The sequence below is a fragment of the Microtus oregoni genome, unplaced genomic scaffold (genome assembly GCF_018167655.1).
Source record: "Microtus oregoni isolate MIOR12 unplaced genomic scaffold, Mior012 000050F_008, whole genome shotgun sequence".
In the NCBI taxonomy this organism is placed as follows: domain Eukaryota; kingdom Metazoa; phylum Chordata; class Mammalia; order Rodentia; family Cricetidae; genus Microtus; species Microtus oregoni.
Genome location: NW_024543232.1, coordinates 261,287 through 285,000, shown reverse-complemented (window position 1 = coordinate 285,000; position 23,714 = coordinate 261,287). Strand labels below are relative to the sequence as shown.

The following is a 23,714-nucleotide window of genomic DNA, read 5'->3' as shown; positions in this document are numbered from 1 at the left end:
ATATGATTAAATTCACAAGAATGTGGCATTTCAAAATAGTAACCTTGGAAGGTTATATACTGATGTAAATGATATCATCAATGCTCCAAATATTTTAGAAATTTTCTTTTCTCTTGGTATTTCCTCCATATGTATCACTAAGAAAATAGATATCATTACAGCATCATTCAGTTTGATTACACATCAGATTTTTTTCTAAGTAATTTACAAATATATCTAGACATCTACATTCAAAATATGAAGATTTCCTTCTTTGAGAGTATTAAAAAGAATTTGATATAGGCCCCAGGGCAGTTCTAAAAATACTAGTCTTAAATGTAATTTTGAGTAACAGGAAGATCATATGAATAAGTATATTAGCTGCTCAATGTGACTCACTAAAGGGGAATACCACATCTTGGGGTATAGATCTGAGTTTAAAAATCTTCCACAAGAACTCTCAGTAATATTTGATATACCTGAAGCATATTGGGAATTGGACTTCCAAATTATGCTGACATAAAATCACAGTGACTCATATTATAGCTAATTGGAGCCCAAATAAGATAAAATGGGCACTTTTATAAAAATAATATTTCACTATACCAAATGTAATAACAGTCTGCAAGCAAATGATAAGTTCTGATAAATCTGATTATACAGTTTGAGAAACAAAAGAATCACAAATATTTTGTGAATAATTAAATAGCTCAAAATATCACCAAAGAAATCGTGTGAATTACTGAAAAAGTTGTAGATCCAATGAAAATGAAATTTCTACCAACATTTTAGTAGTCTAGTGAGTCAGAAATAGGATTAAATTAAAAGATAGTTATCAAAGCTCATTTCATACAATCATCTTTTTTTTAAAGACAAAGAAAGCATGTCTTTTCAGTTCTTTGTCAGTTAGATATGCAGTCTCAACTCTGGCAACCACTGATTTCAGGATATAGCCCTGGCGGCCACATTTTCTGCCCTTCTCACACATTTTTCTCCTATATATGTTCTACATTCTGTTAAGAAGATACGTTGCAACTTGCTGCCTTTGAATCGTAGAGTACATTCTTCTAATTACTGAACTGCTTGGGCAGACTAGTGTGGTGATATTTTGTAAGAAAAACTTTCTAGAGCTATTGGGCCTATGTTTCAATGCAGCATTTACACTTCTTTTATTCAGTCTTTGGGAACAATTTCGTATGTACAATTACATGATGAATTCTGATTCCTTTCTCTTCAACACCTTCACTTATCTCACGCTCCTATGAGTTCCTTCCCCAGATTAACAATTTGGGGATTTTATTTTGATAGACATTTCATTTAACCAGGGCCATCTGTGTGACCACAGAATTTGAAATTCCCATTGGAGTTGGTAGGGTCATCAGTGAGTACACAAAAACAATGTAGTTACCCTGCTTGAATCATCAGTAGGAAATAGTTCAGCAGTGAGAACTGGGGCTCCCTAGTCCTTCCTCCATCCTTGCCTGAATGCTGACAGGCATACTTTAAATAGGCTGAGATTAGGATAGGGGCTGTCAATAAAGTACCTGCCTAAAAATCCTATATGAGGTCTTGGGCTTGATTCTCAGCAAAGGGGGACTAGAGCATGAGAAAGAGCAAAGAATCTTTTTCTTAAGGCGTGGCCACTTAGAAAATAAATGTTCTAGGCCTGTTTTTTTTTTTTTCTTTCTTCCACTCCCTGGTCTGTTTTGACCAGCCAATATCAAAAGCAGTGTTTCCAGACAGAGCTTTGATTTTGCTACATCAATCCGAGCCTTTAGAGCCTTAAGAGATAAAAATGCAGTTGGGGGATATCTTGCTAAACAATTAAAACAACAGCTAGTTCAGAACCAGCTGGAACCAAAACACTGGGACGAGTTAGGGGCTAAAAATGTCTATCAAGAAGGCTCAAGATCTGACACTGAGGCATTATCAATAGCCTCGGGATCACCACTCTTTCTAATTTATTAATTTGTTTTTGGTCTTCATACATAGCCTCAGTAAGAATGACTAATCAACTACTTGGAGAAAAGTGAGGGGTAAGTTAGTCCAGTATACGTGTTTTACTAAGTATATCAAGTATAGAGAATAGTCCTAACATATTTTACTAAGTACACCCAGTACATGAAGTCAGGAAGTAAAAAATGAACAAAAATACCTAGGGGGTGTAGCTCCAGGGTAGAGTGCTTACCAAATGTGGAAGAAGCCCTGAATTTCATCCCAGGTGTTGCAACAGCAGCAGCAGTCCAACAGCATCCTGTCTGAACTTACTAGGTGAAAGCTTATCCCCAAGGCAAACTCTGTTGATGATCGAATGACCTCAACCATTTCAAAACCTGTTTATTCTTTAGGTTTAGCATTTCTTCTAAAACTTTGTTCATATAATGCCTTATTTAGCAATTCTAGCAGAAAAATTATTTTGAGAATGTAAAAGTAAACAGCATCTCTGCTCATGTCTGAATTTAACGACAATATTCTCACTAATTGTTTTTGTCTAGTTTTGGTCATACTTAGGATTTCTTTCTAGGGCTGAATGCTTATAAGTTCTTATTCCATTATGGCATACTAATGTATTCCTGTCATTTAAAAAATCTTAGTGAGGAAGGCTGGTAGGATTGCTCAGTGGTTAAGAGTCTATACTGCTCAGCCGGGCAGTGGTGGCACAGATCAGCACTTGGGAGGCAGAGGTAGGAGGATCTCTGTGAGTTCAAGGCCAGCCTGGTCTAGAGAGTGAGTTCCTGGAGAGGCTCCAATGCTACACAGAGAAACCCTGTCTCAAAAAAATCGAAGGAAAAAAAAAGAAAAAGAAAAAAAAGAAAGGAAAAAAACAGGTGTCCATACTCTCTTCAGAGGACATTACTTCAGTTTCTAGCACCCACATCAGACAGCTCAAACTGCCTGTAATTCCAGTTCTTGGGAGATCTAATACTGACTTCCAGGATCATCTGCACTCTTGTGCACATACCTCCCCACAGACACACATAACTAATTTTTGACAACGATACTCATCAGTAATTCTCTGTCTATTAAAAGTTAATTCAGTTATGGACTGGGGATGTAGTTCAATACGTGTATTCTTAAGCATGCCAAAGGTCCTTGGTTCAATAGGAAATACACTTGTTACATCTTTAAAACACAAGAATAGCTTCCTATTTATATTTCTATCATTCACTACCATAAAACATTCATAACTATGGGAGTTTAACACGTTTTCTCTTACAAACTTAAAATATAGTTAACAGAAAGTGTTTTTTTAAGTACCTGGAATCTTTAAGAAACATAAATGCAAGCCAGGCTTTGAGGTACAGCTACTCAGAAGGCTGAGGCAGTTCAGGCAAGTCTGAGCTACGAATTCAAGGCCAGCCTGGACAACTTAGTGAGATCTTGTCTCAAAATGAAAAACAAAAAGAGGGTATAGGGATAGGGTTCAGAGATGGCATGTTACCTAAAGATAAAAACATAAGCCTCGTTTGATTTAATAATTCCTGTGTCTGTACTTTATCGAGGTTATTTATAAAAATGGAGTCTCTACCATCCTTTGAAAGATGTGCTCTGTTGCTCTGTTTTTGAGATTTCCTACCTTAACCAGGCTGATCTTGAGCTCCTGGGTTCAGAGGAACCTCACACATCAGGATCCCTAGTAACTGGTCCAGTATGAGCTTGAAAGTGAGATTTATTTATTTATTTGTTTGTTTATTTTGAAAGGGAGTTTTCATACTGAGATGGAGATTTTTAATTTTTTAGGGCTCATCCTGAGCCATCAAAAACTATGTAGTATGTTCAAAATCCTAGCAGTTGGGAAGCTGCTAGCAGAAGGATGATGAGTTGAAGGGATCCTGGACTGAACAGCAAAGGGGGTGGGGTGGTATATAGCACATTTCAGGCAAACAACACATTTGGCAATAATCCTTTCTTAGTTTTATATTCAACTTATAAATAAAAAGAGCGCTGAATGGTAATTTTTCTTTCAGTTCTTTGAACGTTCTCCTAAGAACGAAGAGCTAGTTTTGTTTACCTCTGTAGTCCATGTTTTGAATTCCTACCACAACAGGAAACTCTCAGAATTAATGATTCTTATCTCTTTGCTCAAACTGGGTTCTCTCTCATTCCTCGGATTCAATTTTTATCACAGTTTGGTTTTGTGTTTTTTAAAGGTATAGTCAAATGACAAAGTATTCTCCTAATCAGCCTCAAGTTGCGGAGCGGGAATTTTAAGGTACACTTTTTTGTAAGTGTAAGATTTGTGCACTATATTCTGACCTAGTAAACGTGTGTGAGACTGTTCTCTACTCCTCGAGGATGTAACCAACATCCTCAGAACTCTCAGGCCGCTGAAATTCTCTCCCACAAAAATATTGCTCCATAGGCAAGTGGCAGGAGCCATTTTATTTTTATTTTCCTGTCTGAAAGGCTTTACAGAGCGCACTCTTCCTCCATTTCCCAACCAAGGCCTGCTGGTACAGAATTAACACGGCTTGTTCACATAAAATGGAAGATACAGTGAGTCTCTCAACTTTGACCTCCCAGACCTACCTACAAGGAAACATTTTACACTCTCAAATTATTTTTTTAACGGAAAAGGGGGACGTATTGAGGGTGTGTGAGACCCGAGAAAGGAAAATTGGGAAATATTTGGATGTTCTTTCTCTTTCCTACAGTAGGGCAGTACCTGAGATTCCTTCTTTGGGAGTTTTTCTAGAAGCAGAAGCAACATCCTGCTTCAGGGGTTAAGGAGGGCGGGACTTCGGGAACGTTCCCCCCTACTTTGAGCAGCTTAGGGCTTTTGAGGGCTATGTCCCCGAGCCCTTAAGTATTTTAAATTCTCCCTAGTTTCTCCAACTGTCACAGTATTCAAGGACCCCCTCTGTTTTTCCCTCCTAAGGTTCAATTTTCCTCACCTTGGTCAGTGCTCCGGTCACAGCCTAGGCTCCGAAAATAGACTGCCGCTCGCTGTGCGTCGCTCTGTTGCCTGGGTAACAACTTTGTTAAACCCCTCTCCCACCTCCCACCTCGGATTCCCGCTTGACTCTGCTAGCCAATCACAGAAGAGTCTCCTTTGAAACAATACCAGAGGCAACCAATCACAGCGCGTCCCGTTCGGGGTCTATGGCCGCCCTTTCTAGTTAAGTAGGTCGACCCCGGTTGAGCTGCAGGCTCCGTCGCGGCTAGCTCCTGGGAGTTCGCTGCTTCCCTGCTGGAGAAGGTCCGGGTCCTGGTCCGCTCGTTTCTCGCCAACTGCTCCTTGCCCGCCTGCGCCTGTACTTCGCGAACGGGTTAGAAAGCTTGCTCCAACACGGAGGTAAGTGCACGACGTTTGCATTTACCCCTCGGGCTTTTTGCATGAATCTTATTTTTTCCCCTTCCTCGGTAGCGAACTCCGGGTCCGAGAACTAGTAACCTTCAGCTATCTAGAGCAGAGGACACGGAAATGGTAGGGCTCGTGGGCTCGGGTTGAGAAGCTTTTGGTGTCTGCGATGCTCTCGCTCTCCACGCCCCCCTCCCGGGACAGAGACACGTGTTGTGCCTCTTTCCCTACTAGGCACTGGCTCACTGGGACCCTGTATGGTGGTGGTCGCGGTGGTGATGGTGGTGGTGGTGGTTGCGGTGGTGGTCGCGGGGATTGCGCTTTTTATTCCCTATAGAGGCAAATCCTGTCCTTTCAGGAGGATCGGCTGACACGATGTTCCATGGGGGCCCACTGTGCCTCCTAAGTCTTCGGAAAGTCTCTTGGCCGGGCGCCCAGCTTCGCCTGCTTTGGAGGGGGGAAGCCTAGGTGTGCGGACTCTTAGCCACCGGTAGAGAACTGAGTATCTTCACCTTAGGGATAGAGTTTCCCACGAATTACCTGATTTAATTTTAAATAAAGGAGAAAAGAAGGAGTAATGGTGCAAAATTACTTGGATGTATGATTTGAGCGCTAAGCTAGGAGACATAGGATGGTTTTAATGAATACTTTTTGTTATCCAGGGAGTGGAATTTGATTACAAAGGTACGGAACTACTGCCCTTGCCTCAGCTGCTGTGCTTTTCATAACTTACCTCATATGGCAAAGAGGAAGTGATAATGAAGTTTTAGTAATGTATCCATTCTCCTTGCTATTATGCAAGATAAAGAAAAATATGAGAGTAGAATTTTAAAATTATTGGCTTTTTAGTCAAATAAGCAACACCATAATCCCTTTATTATTGCCGTGGATGACCACAGTTTAAATGCCTTCCATTTTGTTCAGTCTCTAGATACTTCGATGTGCTGCATGTTATATATGTGCTGCTATTTCTGTTGGTTCTCTTGGTTTGTCTTTGTTGTGTCTCTTTGTGCACTAATCCTAAATCTGTAATATCCAGCCAGTGCTTTGGAAACATTTTTACTATCACTCACAAAAAGAAATACATTTTAAGACGTGTGAGGGAGTGCATCTGTACTGTCAGTACTAGACGGAAGCAGGAGGATCCCAAGCTCAAGGCCAGTCTAGACTAAGTAGCAAGATACTGTCTTTAAAAGAACAACAAAAATAAATAAATTTTATGCCATATCTGTACTGTACACAAGGACGATATAATTGCCACGTTTGTAAAAATCAATATTATGTGCAATACATTTTAACACGTTCTATTTAAAAAAAAATAGTCCACGATCTATTAATAAATTGCTTTTCATTGTGAAAAAGACTGGCCTTAGACCTCTGGGCTTCAGTCTTTTGTATGCCTTTACTGAATTTATGAAAAACACAGATCATTCTGGAATACTCCAGAAACTGGTTTTCTGTGTCTGCAACAGTACCCAGGAAGAAGACGTGATCTATCTATGTTACAGATATGAAGTGTTTTTGTTTTGTATTGTGTCAGATATAAAAAAGTGTTCAGTTTTTCTCCCCCTTGGGGAAATAAATGCTATTTATTTTAGAAATAAAATGGACCCTTCAAGATTTGATTTGCCTCTGAAAGATGAAATCCTTTGCCAAGCACAATTTTCCAAAAGGTTGAGGATATAGGGAATGGTGGTTCCCAGATCAGAGATGAACCTTCCAGACACTTGGCTTCTAAATAAATGTCTTGAAACTTGGAAGTGGGGAAACATTGGGACTTGAAGAACTCAGTGAGTTACCTGGGTTCCTAATGACACTAGTACTCACTTGATTAAGATCACTATTCTTGCCTAGTGTGCTTTACTAGTAGATCAGATCTAGAGGGCAAAAATGAAGTACCGAGTGCCAACCCAAAGCACAGGTAACTGAATTGGACTTGTAGTTTTCCTTTAAAGTAATGAAATTTGAATGATGTGAAAGACTAAGCAAAATACACTTGAAGGTTACTAGCTGTACAAGGGAGATATCACTTAGATAATATTTTAGAATATATATAATTATTTTAAACATTAGTTAAATAATTTATTAAACCAACATTCAAATAAATTAAAGATGAAAATTTCACCCATTCCTGTATCATGATATCATAATCTGATTCCCCACATCTATCCTCATAATCCCAGATTTTATACACGCTTTTGAGACTTGTTTATAAACTTAGTGTTTGCTTAATTTTATCCTGAGAATTTTTTAAAGCACATTCAATATTCTTTAAATTTTGCCTTAATAACATAAACAATATTCCACTCAGTGAGTTGGTTTTACTTTATTTAGCCTAACTAAGCCAACAACAGGAAACTTATTTCTAGTTTTTATGTGTTTACAAAATAAGTGTTAAGTCATGATTACTTAAAAATCCTTTGTACAACTTGAGTTTCTGTTGGACTTAGCAAGAAGCCTAAAGAGAAGACCAAAACTCTGCACTTACATGGGTGTTTGCATTTGGCTGTCTAGTTTCTTTGCTTAAGTAGCAGTGATCAGCTATGGCGTCTTTTATATAGAAGAAGGAAGATGAATGCATTTTTTTCCAAATAGACATTTTCAAAATGATTATTTAAAATACATGAATCGTAGAAGACTCTAGGAGACTCAAGTATCTTAATGACACTCGTGTTGATTAGCCTTCTTTATGAATATCTTCTTCAAAGATTATATAAATGTGTATTAATTTTTGATTTAATTTTTTATAAAGTAGCAAATGAAGTTGACTACAAGGAAAGCTATAATTGATGTCAGAGCACACCTCCCACTTCAAGGCACACATACTATCATATTTTCTGTTCCTCTACATTCTAGAACATTAAGTAGACCTTCCTATAAAAATTATGAAATATTTCAAACAGCAAAAATAGTGATATCCCATCACCCAGGTACTTACTCACTGTAGATTTAAGAGTTACTAAAATTTGGCTATATTTGTTTTAGATGCTGATTAGTTGGGTTGCAGGTTCTTGACTTAGGTGTTGCTATCCAAACTCAGGTCACCTTCAAGAGCAGTTTAATTTAACTACTGATCCATCTCTCCAGACCCCAAATATATTTTTTCATTTAATTTTATTCTTTGAGAATTTTATGCACTGTATTTTGGTCCAATCTATCACTCCCCAACTTTAACTTTTCCCCTTTTAAAAATAAAAATTAAATGAAGCCACAAGTTTTTATTAATTTCATCATTTCTATGGAGTGATGGCTGACAAAAGTGAAAATGTATTTCTTAAAACAAATTCTGCATATCGAGGCTGGAGGGATGGCTCAGTGGTTAAGAGCACTGACTGCTCCTCCAGAGGACCTGGGTTCTATTTCTAACACCCACATAGTAGTGCACAGACACCTGTAACTCCAGTTCCAGCATATTTGACCTGGGTTCATTTCCCAGCACCACATGGCAGCTCACACCTGTCTGTCTTCCAGAGGATTCAGGTTCTAACACCCACATGGTGGTGTAGCGATGCGAGGTGTAACTCTAGTTCCAGGGTATTTGACGCCCTCTTCTGGCCTCCATGAGCACTGCATGCATGTGGTACACAGATAAACACGCAGACAAAACACCAATACACATAAATAGTAATAAATAAATCTTTTAAAGTCACCTTAGAACTAGAGATAATAACACAGTTGTTAGAGTGCTGCCTAGCATACATGGAGTTCTGGTTCAAGTCCCAGCACCTCAGAAAACTGAATGTGGTGGTACATGCTTATTACCTCTGTACCTGGGAGGTAAAGGCAAAAGAATCAGAATTTTGAGTTTATTCTTAGCTATTTAGTTGAAGGCTAGTCTAGGATACATAAAATTCCATCTTTTTTTCCCATTGGTATGTACCACCATGGTCTTCCCTTTCCCAATAACTGCTAACATCACTCACAAAAAAAAAAAAAGAGAGAGACTCATTGCATAGCAACTTACAAGTTTTTCCAGTAGCACACATTTTGCCCCTCTTTGTTCTCGGTGTTCAGATGGACCCAGGGCCTTACACACTAAGAAGCAGTGTAGCATTTTGGCACACCACCAGCATCACACTTGTAGTTTTTTGAAGACTTGTTCTTTGAGGTTTAAAAAAAATTATTATTATTATTTTGGGTAGCATACAAATTATGTTTTCCTTGTGACATTTTCATAGATGGCCATCGTATTTTAATTTGCTTAAATAACACAACCCCTTTACCCTCTCTTCTCCTACTGCCTCTCTCGAGCCCCCTCCCACCCCTAAATAGTCCTCCTGCTTTTATGTCTTGCACTTAAGGGGTTTTTGTTTTCTTTGTTTTTGTTTGTTTGTTTTACAGTTCCAGTTCTTAAAATGAAGTTCTGGTCTTCCAGCTTTACGACATCCTACCAGGAATGAGGGAAATGTACTTAGTGAGATAATCAGAACGTTCTGCTCCATAAAATATTTTAACAGGGACCCAGAACCAGCACATGTTTTTCAGAATCCCTATATTTTGTTTGACTTCAAATAATATGACCACCTTTATACATTTGATTCTTCCCTATTTTCTTCAAAATGTATGCACAAATTCCACCTTTCTCTAGCCATTGCTTACTGGTGACTCATTTAAAATAAGCTGTCATTAACTAAAATATTCAGAGTTGCCATCCATGACCATTAGTGGGAAATAAAGTCTTCAGTGTGTTTTGAGGGTTAGTTTTTTCTGACTTTCTGCTTCAGTGTTTTTTTTTTTTCTGGAAGGCTTTACATCTTAGTAGAATCAGAGATTTCTTCAGCAAATTTGTGCTCTTTTGCTTTGCCGCCTTTCTAATGAATGGTATGCTATAGAATCGCACACGCCATCAGAAGTTGCTATTCATAGGAATGGCTTTATTACTTACTAGTCACATTTTGTGTGTTTTCTGGCCAGATCCTTTCATCACGATATTCCCAGGAATGAAGAGTGTATTCACAGAGCTCAAAGGTTGTCGGGTAACTAGGCATTTTGGAGAAAATTCTATCTCCAAGGGAAATAGCTCCTTTGCTTCTAAGAAGGTGGGAACGATTTTTAATAAATTATATGACTGAGCTGGTTACCTCTCGACAGTTATTGTCAAAGCAATTATAGGGAAATGATGGTACAAATAATCCGAAACAAAATGTTTAGACCCGGAGAGACAGAAGTCCTACATATTGGTGCCAAAATGACTTCTAATAGCTACCCAGGCTCTAATTCCTTTTTCTTTTGTTCGGGGCACAGATTTATCTTCCTAATGTTATGTGCTCAAGTTATTATCAAAATACAATTATTGTGGCCATTTCCTTTACTTACCAGCTGCCTCACTTTTGGAAAGTTGTGCGGTGCTGTAGTTCCTGAATTTCCTCCATGAGAGAATTGTGATCAGAATCCCCTTGTATGAGCTATTAAAGCTAAGGAATTTTGGGTGCAATACATTTTCCTTTTCATAATTAGTCTCTGCTTATAGGAGAGTCAAGAGTTTGAGTATTGTGTCCTGAAGCATCCTCCCGTCATTCACTGATCCTAGACCAGGGTCTTACTGCCCCAAATATTCCTAAGCTTAATAAGTGACAGGAGGTAATCAAGAGTGTAGTTGATTTGCATGCTGATAAATAAGATAAATGCGTGGTATGATTTTTTTTTGTAATTGAAATTCAATTTATGTTAATTTATGTTCAGTCTCTTGCCTTGCTGAAAGCGCTCTCTAGATTTGCTGATCCTTCCTTGACATCAGGCTAGCCCAGCTTTATACTTTACTTCGGAAAGCTTTCACGCGTCACTTTTAATTCAGTTGAATTAGATAAGGTAATTTACACAGAGAGTCTTTAGTGAATTTATTTAAAAAAAATATTTTGATTTCTCACCTAGTGGAACCAACAAAATTGCAGAAGTGAGGAACAAGACGCAGCCATACATTTGGGTCTCGAACAGTCTGGCAGGTATCCATGCTCAGTGAGTTGTTTTATTTCCCTCCAGTAATTTAGTTAATTTAGGAAGCCTCGCTCAGATTGTATAGCCAGGCCAAGAACATCTGCCCATTTCCAATAGCCCTCACGGTGAGCTCTAATGATTTCTCTGGGCCTAGTGGGTAAACTTTGTGCAGAAGGTGTTTACCATTAACTATTTGTCTTTGAACATGTGTACTTCTGTTGAGTCATCCAAGACAGAATTGTAAACCTGGCTGGACATGCAAAGCTGTGATTTACTTAGTTGAAGTTGTTAGGCCCCGTGGATATAGAAAGGATAAAAGGGAAATAGTACGGAAAAAGTAAGTCAACAACAGAGAGACAGATTTTGCCACTGATAATCTTAGAATGCTTAGAAGCACAGGCCTTTTTTTTTCATTCTTAAAGAAAATACTGATCTGTACAGGGACATCAAAGTATGTCATTGTCCTGTTTATCAAAGTGCGATAGGACATACACATTGTCTTCAGGCTTTGTTAGAAATGCGTGAATGGGACTATTCCTGTTAAGAAGAATTTAAGAAACGCTAAATAAACCAATGTAATTTGAATATATAACTTGTAAACTTGAGAAAATTAAGCGAATAAGGAAATTCTGCCAACCTAATTTCCAGAAAGGATAAAAGGTACATAAATCCTAGCAAATAAAATACACCAAGTAATATTGAAGAAAAAGCCCAATTGTATCAGTTGTATTAAATATCAACCAGTTATAACCAGTCATTAAAAGATAATTATGATATTTTAAAATTTTAAATAAATGGTAATATAATGTAATTACATCATTTCCCACTTTTCTTGGAAATCAAGCCTGGTATTGGAAACACAGCCAACTACCTAGGGCTAGTGAAGTCATGGATCTTGGAGAAGAACCTACAATTGCCACTTTACTAAACCAGCATAACCCCTAATCTCATTTTAAATATTAAAAAAATTAACTATGATCTTTACAAAAATCACACTTAAAATAATAGCTTGGAAGACCATGTAATAGGAAGATATCAACAAAAGAAAGATAGTAAGGCAACATTAATATAAGACAAAATATGATTTAATGCTAGTTAAGAATAAATAGATACTCCATACTGATGAAGGAAAAAAATGGATTACCGAGAGAGAATTAAGCACAAGTTCTAACATAGGCCCTGAACAGCATAATTTTTGTTGTTGTTGTTTTTCGAGACAGATTTTCTCTGAGTAACAGTCCTGTGTGTCCTGTAACTTGCTCTTGTAGACCAGGCTGGCTTACAACCTCACGGAGATCCACCCGCCTCTGCCTCCTGAGTGCTGGGATTAAAGGCGTGCACCACTACCACCCAGCAACAGCATAATTTTTCATACACACCTGAAGCAAAACATAATGGAATTATAGAAAAAAAATTGAAAATCCCTAATAATGTTGGTTACCATTGAAAAACACCTTTATCAGAAGCTAGTTGAGTAAAATCAGTTTGAGAATAATCAAGCTAAGATCTAAATTAGATAGATGAGAAATAATCTTTAATTCACAATTTTTAGTGACAAAAGTAAAATTTTAACTGTGAAAGTAATGATTTAGAGAGGATTTTATAGCCAAAGTTACTAAATTAGCAACAATTCCAAAGCAAATGCTATAATTTAATACAGAGATGTTTCAGTTACTTGCAGAAGAATAGTAAATCCCTGAGTGCAAGGCCACCTTTTGATGGCTACTCCAAAACTTTTCATTTGCAGGTAACAATGACAGTACATAAATCTGAAAGTGTTTGTTAATTTGTACTCTAAATGTCAGTCCCAGTGGTTCATACCCGAGAGCCCAGCAGCCAGAAGGCTTAGTCAGAAGGATTGCCATGAGTTCAAGGGCATCCTGGGCTTCAGACTGAGACCTTGTTTAAAAGAAAAATTCTGCTATAAAATCAACACCAGGATTGACAACACTGGTTTTTTTTTTTTATCAATTTGTGTAGTTATATCATAGATAACTGTATTTTATGACAGTGGTATCCATAAATATAAAAGCATGTAATTACATGCAATAAAATATCTATTATATAATTTATATCAGGAGCCCCAAGAGAGTAGCGCATTTGGGGATATAAAGTTAAATAAGGTACCAAGTACCAATATTCTGCTCATTGCATCTCCTCTGTGCCTTTTGAGAATGACTGATTCCTCTTGGAATCACCAACTGGAGATCACATTTTTAACGTTGTAGGAAGTACGGATGACCTTAAAATAAACATGTAGTAACTAGCATTTTCAAAATTGCCCTTTAGAGATACTGCCTTACTCTTCTACCCACGATAGTAATCCTCAGTTTTAAGAAGTAAATACTGCTTCACATTTTAACCTCAGAAATAGAAATGAGTAGAGAGTATTTGCTGTCCAGGTGGTCGTTTTGATGTCGTAATCCTCGCTGAACACACAGGTAATGTGAAAATCTCTAGGATCAAAGTCTGAATGATGGACAGCTGGGGTGAAAATCTCTAAGATGCTAGGGATGGATTTTGACTCCTAGGAAGCAGTGCTTGCGGGCCGTGAATGGAGCATATGTTCCACAGAGTAATTATCAGGATAATAAAATAGGAGACAAAGGGAGAACTTATATATTTAAAAAGAGCATCGAAAAAATGATTTTCAGATTTTTTTTTTAAAGAAGTGACGCTGCAAGCTAAAGAAACACTTCGAGAAGCCAAAATGCACATAAGCTGCTGGATTGCATGGAGATTTGTTGATATTTTATTTTACACAGAAGCTCTTGTTTTAAGTGGGGAATTAGGTGGAGTTTTAACCTCCGTTTTGGTGACTAGGTGATCATCTATATTTTTCTGCTCTATGGTCTATGTACTCCACTTATTCAGATCAACTGTCTGATTTCATATCCCCGTTTACTGGTCAGAATATTTATTTTTAAATTGTTATTTCTCAAAATGAAATAATAACAGCAACAGGAACCTAATACTTGAAAACTTTAGTTTTGATATTTGGACAAAATAACTTCATTCTCTAGATTAAAGATTAGTGTTATCATATTTTTAATGCAATGACTACTTAGTTCACCTTCTAGTTCATTTTTGTTTTTACAATTACCCAATTACCTCTCATTTTGGAAAGATGTAAAATAATTTAAATAGCATACTTGTATGCATTTATAATTATTCTGATGGAAAATACTATGAATGTATGTGTCTGTATGCATGTACACATGCATAAATGGCTTTTATGGCCAAGAATATTTTTATCTGTCTAACTTTTTATATTTTGTATAAACTTTACATTCAGTACCATTTGTATATAATAAAAACATGTAAAGTTCTGTGAAAAGAAGAAATAATGATGCTTCAGTGAGGCGTGGTTGTGCACACTGTATTTCCAAAACTAAGGAAACAAGAGTAGGAGGATTTCAAGTTCAAAGGTAGCCAGAACTACATAGTGAAACCCTGTTTCAAAATGAGGCAGAAAGGGAGAGAGAGTGGAAGAGGAAGAAGATAGAATAGAGAGAAAGAATATAAATGAATATAAATGAATTGATATCTTCAACAGTGCTGTTCGTGACAGAGTACTGGATAATCTGAGATGAAAATTGGGTTATAAATGTGGTTACTTATGCGGTTTTTGTTTTCCTTTTCTTTTCCCCCGTTTTATTTGCTCTCCTCTACTTCTCACTTTCGCTCTCCCCGCCCCCTTACTTTCTACTTCCTCTTCTCTCTTCTCTCCCTCTGCTCTCTGAAACAAGGTATCACTATGTAGTCCAGGATGGCATTGAACCTGTGACCATCCTACCTCTGACACCAGATTTCTAGGATTACAGGCATGTGCCACTATGCCTAACTTTTTACTTTAGTGCCCACATGTTTGATAAAAAAAAAATCCATGAAGAAAGCTTTTTTGAAAAGGAAAAAGTTAAGTGACTAAAAGTATGCCAGGTTGGTATCTTTCTCCTTTCTGTCCTTTCTTCATGGCATGTAAAATAATAAGACTTAGTTTCAATGGAGTATTTTTAATCCTGATTACTTAACATTACCTTTTATAGCTATTGTATAAAAGCAGACTTTTGAGGCACATCCCACTCTTACTCTTGACTGAGCTAGGTTTATAAATTCCCAATGATCTTTCCATAGCACTTTAAGATGCTTTATGTATTGTCTTCTAACGTCTATTCCTGAGAATGAAGCAACTGCTGTCAATCTGCTTGTTGCTGCATATTAGAGAAATCATCTTTCTCTCTATTAAGTTTCTGAATATATTTAATTTTCTAGCATTTCAGAATATCATGCTTGTGCAGGGGGAATTGCTTGCTTGTACTTAGTGACCTTTTAAATCTGAAGAATCGCTTTTCTTCAGTTCTAGCTAGCTCGTGTATTAATGCCATAAATACTGTCTATGCCATTCTGCTTTTTCCTTCTGCATTCCCTGTGTGTTACATGTACATAAGAATGTGTAGCCCTTTTTCTTGTCTTTTATTTTCATTCTTGCTTCCAGTCACCCTGTGTTCTGACAGTCTTTTGCTGTTTTTCTTGTCCAGTTCACAGACTTTATATTCTCTCCAGTTATGTGTAGCTATTCTTTAAGTCTATTGTTTGAAATGTTTTTAGTGCTGGGGATCAAGCCCAGGGCATTGTAAAATGCTAGGCTGTATCTCCGGCTCAAACATTTTTTTTTCTTCTAATGCTAACATCCATTTTTTGAATGGTTTCCATGGTTTTTAACATTAATTTGCTTTGTAGACACTGCTTCTTGCTTGAACTATTTGGACATATGCAACACTTGTTTTAATGTTTTCTCCTGACTACTGTATGGTCTCTATTTCATTGGAAGAGTGTTCTCTCATTTTATGTTAAGACAGTTGACTTGGATGTCCTGTGGTTTTTATTTTGTGTGGATTAGTCTTTGGGGACTGTAAAATGTATGCAGTTTAGGAAGTGAAGACATCAGTGTTGAGTGATACTGTGGGAAAATAGCCTGGACCCACCCTGAATTTTTTCAACAGCTTCATGTTAAGAGCTTTTCCTGAGGTTTCCACAGCACGCAGGTGATATTGACTCACATTTTCTATGCACATCTACTGGACCAGCTTAGGGAGTTATCCTCCTCTTCTTCTTTGTCCTCTCAGATTTAAGTCCCACCAAGTGTCTGCTGATTGACAAATCTCTAACCTCAACCCTGGGATCTCAGATTGTTCTCCAGCCATCGTTGGGTTTCCAGCTGATAAGGCGCATATCTCACTTCTGTAGTAAGCTGCATCACCTTCTGTTCATAAATAATAACTCCACACCTGTCTGATTGCCTCTTTCTGATAAAGAAAACCTTAGCTTTATATTTTAAATCATGTCATTCAATATTTTAAACTTGTATTTCTAGGAGTGTGGAGTAAGAGGAAGTGATTCCATTTTGACCTCCATCCAAAATACTCACTTAAAAGTCTCATTGAGACCTCCAGGGTTTTTTTTTTTTTCTGCCACCCCTTTACTCCTTTTAGGGTCTGGAGTCATGACCAAGTTTAATTTTGGAGGAACTGGTACCACATCCAGGTAGGCTCACTTTTGGCTTTGCAGTGACATTAACAGCTTCACTTAGAGTTTACTTTTGCTCAGCTGGTTCTCATTTTGAGACACTGTCCTGGCCATTTTCTACCATCCTGTATCCAGCTGCACAGACGGCAGGATTGTGCCTCCGCTGCTATCAAGTCCTGCTTTAGCAGAAATCACATTTCTTTAGGGTGAGAACAAAACAGCTTGTGGTTTTTTTCATGAGTATGGAAGGTTTGTCTTTGGAAACAGACTTCAGAGTTAGATTGTGGATGGGATGTGGTGACATTCCATTTGTTTTTTGTTTTTTTTTTAATAAATAAATTTGCCTGAAGATCAGAAAGTAAAATAGCTGCCCTGGTCAGCCTTACAGACCAGGCAGTGGTGACACACACCTTTAATCCCAGTAACCACACTAGTTTGCCATAGAAACTGGGCAGTAGTGGTGCACGCCTTTAATCCCAGCCCTAAAGAGGAATATAAAACGGATGACACAGCTCTCAGACACAGTCTCATTCTGAGGATTTCAGGAGGCAGGATCGCCATTTGGACTGAGGTAGAGGTAAGAACCAGTGGCTGGCTGCTTTGCTTTTCTGATCTTCAGGTTGAACCCCAACATCTGTCTCTGGATTTTTATTAATCATGCTACAACAGAGTAATTAAAAATATGGCACATTTAACTCCAACATTTGGAATTACGCCACTCATCCCCATGAGAGTCTTAGAAAGCAAAGTCCTCTCAAATATGAGGCACAGAGCACACTGAATTCTGTTCTGTGTGCCTCCTGCAATTAGTGTGAGCCATAGAAGTATTCTGAGTTTTGGGCGTATATCATGCTGAAATGAAGCGACTTACTGAGTACCTCTCTATAAAGAAAACCTTATCATCATTGTAATGACCTTGATTGTGCAGATTTTCCCACTTGCATTTCAGAATTAATTAATGATTTTTTTTGAGGCAGCATTTCATGTTGTAACTCTGGCTGGTCTCAGACTCATGGTTAATTCTTCTCTTCAACCTTCTGAAGGCACAAGCCTCTATACCTAAATGAATTTTAGGGAAATACTCATCCAGTGTCATCTAGGTAAAAGGCAGCTGTATTTGTAGCATTCAGAAGTCCCTGATGGCAATTCTCCTTTATCCCATTATTATAAGTCATCTTTTCTTAAGGGTAACACTTTGTCATAGGTCTTGAAATATTATACATTTAAAGTTTCTAGAAACTATATAGAGGGGATGCTTCTTGTGGTCTGTAGTTTTGTTTCTAAAACTAAGACTTGTCCTGTTTGATCAACTCCAGAAGATCGGCAGAAAGTAAACGTGCATGATCTCTTCTCTGCCAAAATTCAAATTTTATCAACTACTCTTTTTTTTGAGATCGGGTCTTGCTATGTAGGCCTTGCTAGACTTCACTAAAACTCACTATATAAACAAGATTGGCATTGAAATCGCATCAATCCTCCTGCCTCTGCCTTCTGAGTGCTGGGATTACATATGTCAACACATCTTGCTCCTAAACTACTCTTTCCCCCATGAAAACAGTTTTCTCTTTAAAGTGATTCAAATCCGGTAATTTTTGTTTATGGCTGAACAAATAAGGGTATTACTATATGTATTCCTATGTTAATATTTTATTATCTTCTGTATTGAGATGAAATAACCTATAAAACACTATCACATAAACTATTCATGTTTTAAAACAATGACAAGAGCTATGTTATTCAGCTGCCACTTAATATTGCAGAGTACTGTTGAGTTGATTTTTCTGCCTTTTTAATTAAAAAATAAATGCAGCAAGGCTGGCTGTAGTGACACATAACTTTAGTCCCAGCATGGGAGGCAGAGGAAGGCAGATCTCTGTGAGTTTGAGGCCAGCTTGGTCTTCATAGTGCGTTCCAGGACAGCCAGAGTTCATAGGGAGACCCGGTCCCAAAAAAAAATGTAAAATAAATTCAACAAATTAAATTTAGGCAATACCATTTCTACACAACCTACAATGTTTGTGAGGGTTTTTGGATTGGGTGCTAGCACCTTTAAAAATGTTACAAGTGGCACTTTATCACATTAGGTGACAGCATCCACTTCTTTTGCTTTAAGCTTAGCTAACACCTTTGCTCTTCTTCGGCTTCTCATTTATTTATCTGTGGGAGCATGCCTCAGACTGAGAACGTTGGTTTCAACGTTGTTTCCATAGTGATTGCAGTTCAACCCATAGCATTTGCAAGACCCCTGCCCTGACCCATTCCTGCTATTCAGACCAGCAATAGAACAATTGTTACCGGGGCTGCTCTTCACCTTGGCTGCTGTTTCCTGTGTATGGTTTGGATTACTCTCTGATGGAAAAGTACAGTATTCAAGGTTAATATTGAGATTCTGATTTGATTGACTGAAATCTGAATGTGATTATTTATGTCATTGGCAATTTGTGTAATTGATGAAATGTGGTGGAAATGAAATAGAAACTGCCTCTCCTGGCTTGTAGGTTTAAGTCTAAAGCTAAGCAATGTTTTGAGAAAAGCTATGCTTTCAATGAACCAGAAACACCCTAGTCACAATGAAAGAATTGTCTTAATGTTTCATGCTTGATTTTAACAAGCATTTTATGCAAAATCTATTGCTTTTTTTCCTTTGGCATAATTATACTTTTTCTTGCAACTTGGAAGAGTAATGAAAAGAGCTTCCCCCACCCCTTACTTTTTACCCCATGTTCTCCCACTATAGCGTTTTGCAAAACTTCAGTAAAATATCTTCACCAATGTGTTGATGTTGATACAGGCAAGATATTGAATATCTCTGTCACTACAAGGATATATTCTTCAGTTTTCCTTTTATAGAGGCATCCACATCTTTCCTGTCCCCACTCACTCATCCTAGTAATCATCGATCTTTTCTGTAATAATGATTGTCATTTCAAATGGTTATCTATTTTAATCCTCAGCAATATACAAAATTATATACATTAAACTACATAATATATAGTATTCAGGGAATGACTTTTTACTGACTGTGATAATTGTATGGAGGTTCCCCTACTGTTGTGTACATCAATTCTTTGCTTCTTTTTTATTGGTGTATACTATTCCATCATGGAGTTGCACCGCAGTTTAACTCTTTGTTCATTGTTTCAGAGTGTCTGAGACTGGGTAATTTATAATGAATGTTTTTACTTCAATTATGAATAATGAGAAATCTAGGGCCTTGTATCTGGCAAAGGCTTTTATGCTGTGCTATTACAGGGCAAAAGGTACAATATTGGGCATGAGAAAGAGGGAAGGGGGTCAAACTCATCTTGTCTTAATGTATCCTTTATTAGAAAAAAACGACATTAAGCCACTCATACAAACATATCTAATGATATATTTAAGGGGACCACCTCTTGGTTTGTATCAAGTATTAATTTTCTAATACATAAATTTCGAGGGACACATTTCAAATTATAACATCCATGTATGTATTTATATTTACCCTTTGCTATTACAAATAAAGCTTCTATGAATATTTTTGTACATTTTTCAAGCATAAGCCTTCATTACTCTGGGCTAAATGCCCAGGAATGTAACTGCTGGGTCATATAGTAGTTGCATATTCAGTTTTATAAGAAACTGCCAAACTGTTGCCAGGTTGGCTGTGCCGTCTTGCGTACTCACCAGCAATATGTGTGTGATCCAGTTTCTCTGCATTGTCACTATCCTTTAGTGTTATCTTTCTTTTTAAATTTTATTCCCTTGGAGATAATGATACCATATTGTGCCTTTAATTTGCAATTTCCCCGATGGCTAATGATGTTGAATATCTTTTCCAGTGCTAATGTCTCATCTATATATCTTGTCTGTGGATGTCTTTCTTCAGCCAGAAAAAAACCAGCAATGTATTGTTATATGGATCCTTTTGTATAGGAACTTGGATGTTAGTGGATAATGTGATTTTACAAAAGACAGAAAGTGTTGTTTAATTTGTTGTTTTATTTTTATTATTTATGTGTGTGTGTATTTTTGGTGTATGTGTATGTGTGTGTGTGCATATACATGTTTGTGTGTGATGGTTCATGTGTGCTACAGTGTGCATGTAGGATCACAGGACAACTTCAAATGTCCTTCCTTCCATCCTATTTGAGGCAGGGTCTGTCTTGTTTGCTATACTGCTGCATATGCTGTTCTAGGTGGCCGACAAGCTTCTGGTAAATTCTGCTGATCCCATCTCACCTTAGGAGTACTAGAATTACAGACACCACACATTTGCCTTGTATACGTGGTCTAGAGATCCACGCTCAGGTCATTAGGCCTGTGTGATGAGCCCTTGTACCCACAGAGGCAGGCGATCTCCAGCCCTTTTTCTTTGAGTTATATTGATTTTTTTAAGAACTGGAAGTTTATATCACTGTTTTTTTTCTGTCATTTTTGTGTTTAATTTCATTGATTTCTTCCCTGTGTTTTCTTTTGCTTGCTTGGCCTTGTTTTGATATTCCTTGAGTTGGGAGTTTATATTCTTGATGATGCTTTTGCTGTCTTTTAATGGCCGACGTGTCTGGCTGGCTGCTTTTTTCCCCTAAAATTTCAGAGGCTGTATTTTCATTTCCATCCAATTCAACACATTTTTAAATTTCCTACTCTTGGAACCACCATTCTTTGTCCTCATTAACTCCCTTCTTCCACTAGCCTCTCCTGACTTCCCGACTCCTGCCGCAGGCTCCTTTCTACTTTTCTGTTACATGTATTCCTCTAACCTCTTCCTACCTAGTAAAATCTCTTTTCCTTTTCTATGGCCTCCTTTCTAATTTCATGACCTATATGCTTAGTTTGATTTGACTGCAATTGTAGAACACACACGTGTGTGTGTGTGTGTGTGTGTTTAATTCTTCAAAATTTGTTGAAAAGAATGTATTCCACTTGGGGCAAAGTATTTTACAAACATCAACTAGATATGGACAGTTAGTGATTGTTTTTAGTTCTTTTGTATTTTTGCTAACATTCTGACTAGTTCTATGAGCTTGTAAGAGTGATGCTAAAGCCTCTACTGATGGAATTTTCTCCTGCCATAGTGCCAGTTTCTGTTTTGTGTGTTTTGAAGCTCTTTTATTTGGTGCGTTGACAGGATTGTCCAGATGTCTTAGAGGATTGGCTCTTCATTATTGCATAACTTTCTCCTCTATCCATGGTAACCATCTTGACTCTGAAGTCTACTTATCTGATAATAATATACTGAATCTTTCTGTCATTTAATTAATGCTGCATGGAACATATCTTTTAATCTTTTTATTCTTAGCCTGCTTGTAATTGTTCTTTAAATGAATTTTTATAGACAACACATAGTTCGTCATTCATGACTTTTAAATTCCTCTCTCAAGCTCTCTTTTAATTGTTATACATAGGTCACTTAACATATTCTGTAATTATTGTTATATTAGAGCTTAAATCTGACATTTCCATTTTTATTATTATTTGCTTTTTGAAATAGAGTCTTGGTTTATAAGCCAGGCTGCAATAGAATTCATAATTCTCCTGCTTCAGTACTAGGTGTACCATACCTGGCTCGCAGTTTCTTTTCTATTTCATTAGCTGTGGGTTTGTTTTAGATTTTTTTCTTTTTTAGACAGACAGTCTCGTGTACCAAAGGCTCCATGTAGCTGAGACTAGCCTAGAACTCTTAATCCTCCTGCCTCCATCTCCCACGTGCTGGGATCACAGATGTGTGCCTCCATACTTTTGTCATTAGCTCTGCCTTCCATTTCTTTTTTTTTTTGATAGTAATGGACATGTTTATTATCTTAATCATGATGTTGGTCTTGTACCCATATGCCGGAACTTATTAAACTGTGCAATTTAAACAAATGAGGTTTACTATATGTCCATCACAAGTCAACAGAACTGTGCATACAATTATTTCCATGACTCAGCCATAAAATTTATTAGTGGGTTCCAGAATACCTGGGTTATCTGCCTTCCATTTCTGTTTTATTCCTCACCCCCACCTTTCCTGTTATTATCTGGATGTTTTAAAAACTCATTTTTACCTTTTTACATGACTTTAAAATGATGAAAGTTGGTTCAACTTGTTCTTTGACAATTTCATACATGTGTATAATGTGCTCTGACTACTCTCTCCCCACACTTTCCTGTCTCCTTCCTATTGTAATCAAGCGTTCCTCCTCCCTGCCAGTCCCTCTTACAGACTTTTGGTTTGGTTTTGTGATCCCTTTAGATTAGTAGGGCTATCTGTGTGATCCCTGGATGGGAACTATTCTCTGGAACCTGATGGGGTCACCAGTGTGTACACAACTAAAGGCATCCTCCTCTGCCTGGATCTACCGGGAGCAAATAGCTGTGCAATGAGGGCTAGGGTCTTTCGTGTGCCCCCATCCATTCCTGACGATTGACGGCCATTCTTTTGCAATCCCAGCGCAGGCACCCACAGCTGCTGGAGGTTCGTGATTGTTATGGCTATGTCTTGCACAGAAGATATTGGTTAGCAGCCACTTTCACTGTTTTCTGGTTCTTACATTTTTTCCCCTTTCTCCACTTCTGCAGTGTTCTCTGAGCCTTTCTAGGGATGGTATAGATGTCTTGCTTTTGGCTGAACACTCAGTTGTCACTTTGTCTGAGGACCTTGTGCAGCCCTGAGAGTCTGTTTACCGATGTTCACTAGCAAGAAAGGCTTTGCTGACTAAGGTTGAGGGTAGCATTTGTCTATGAGTATAAACAAATATTTACAAGACAGTGTGATACTATGTCGATTTAGCTAAACAACAGTATCCCCCTCCCACAGGGCCTGTGGCCTCCTAGAACGAAGGTTGATCAGGTTTTTCTTTTTATACAAAGGCTTTTAAAATATTTTAATGTTTTTAAGAATTTTCTACACATATACAATGTATTTTGATAATATCTACTCACTACTTTTGACTGTCACCTCTCCCAGCCAGACTCCTTCAACAGGAGTCTTTCCGGGTTTCTCTCTCTCTCT

At 37.7% G+C, this 23,714-nt stretch overlaps 1 protein-coding gene and 1 pseudogene across 1 annotated transcript in view; one reads left to right on the top strand and one right to left on the bottom strand.

The window, feature by feature from the left end:
- Nucleotides 1–4,933, bottom strand: part of LOC121436938 (dynein assembly factor 6, axonemal-like) — a 42,725-nt gene extending 37,792 nt beyond the window's left edge. Inside the window, exon 1 of the mRNA XM_041636841.1 lies at nucleotides 4,875–4,933. The gene's annotated coding sequence lies outside the window, so the exon portion shown is untranslated. The remainder of the gene's footprint in view (nucleotides 1–4,874) is intronic.
- Nucleotides 4,934–5,156: 223 nt separating this feature from the next.
- LOC121436935 overlaps nucleotides 5,157–23,714 on the top strand; it is a 63,083-nt pseudogene continuing 44,525 nt past the window's right edge.